Genomic DNA, 827 nt, shown 5'->3' on the forward strand with positions numbered 1-827 from the left:
ATATATATAAATTATATATTCCCAAAATAAAGTGTCCTAATTAAAAAAAAAAAAGCTTTTAAAAAATACTGTACTCAAACCAGTAAGTACTCAAATTTAAATATTAACACCTAATATAAGCACTAATGGATGCTGAGGATTCTGAACTCTCTGTTTAGAACTCAGAGAATTCTGAACTCTGTGTTTAGAACTCGGAGAATTCTGAACTCTGTGTTTAGAACTCGGAGAATTCTGAACTCTGTGTTTAGAACTCGGAGAATTCTGAACTCTGTGTTTAGAACTCGGAGAATTCTGAACTCTTTCAGCACAGAAAGATCAAAATTCTCAGCATGCAGGATTCCAACCTCTTTTGCCACCAAGAGGAATTGCAGGCTCCCTCAGGCAGCCCCAGAGCAGCAAATGTCACCTCAGCAGTTCCACCTGCCCACAGCCCAAATCCCTCCCTTTCCCGGGCACAGGAGCAGGGCAGCCTGTGGAAAAGCAGCCCAAGCCAAGCACGGGCACAAATCCTGCTGGATGCTGCCAGTTCCTCCTCCTGGGATGCTGCCAACCCCTGGCTGAGCTGATCCCTCCATCCCCAATCCCAGCCATGTCTGGAAATCAAACTTCCCCAAAAAAAAAAAACCCAAAAAAAGATCTGACATTTAATTTCACTTACACTTTCAGAACCAAATAATTTCTTTTTCCATTTGGTTTTCACTGCCTCCTTCCCAATCTTTGATTATTTTGGGTTTTCCTAACCCGGCGTGTGATTTTCAATGGAATAATTAGGCCAAGGTTTATTTAACAGAGATAATCTGAATCAATAGGGAATGTTGATCTTGAGT

General features: G+C 41.4%; 1 protein-coding gene across 1 annotated transcript in view; it reads right to left on the reverse strand.

The window, feature by feature from the left end:
* The window catches only part of ZC3HC1 (zinc finger C3HC-type containing 1), a 24,515-nt gene that overhangs the window by 8,266 nt on the left and 15,422 nt on the right, over positions 1-827 (reverse strand). The window lies entirely within an intron of this gene.

Source organism: Geospiza fortis, unplaced genomic scaffold (genome assembly GCF_000277835.1).
Source record: "Geospiza fortis unplaced genomic scaffold, GeoFor_1.0 scaffold61, whole genome shotgun sequence".
NCBI classification, from domain to species: Eukaryota; Metazoa; Chordata; class Aves; order Passeriformes; family Thraupidae; genus Geospiza; species Geospiza fortis.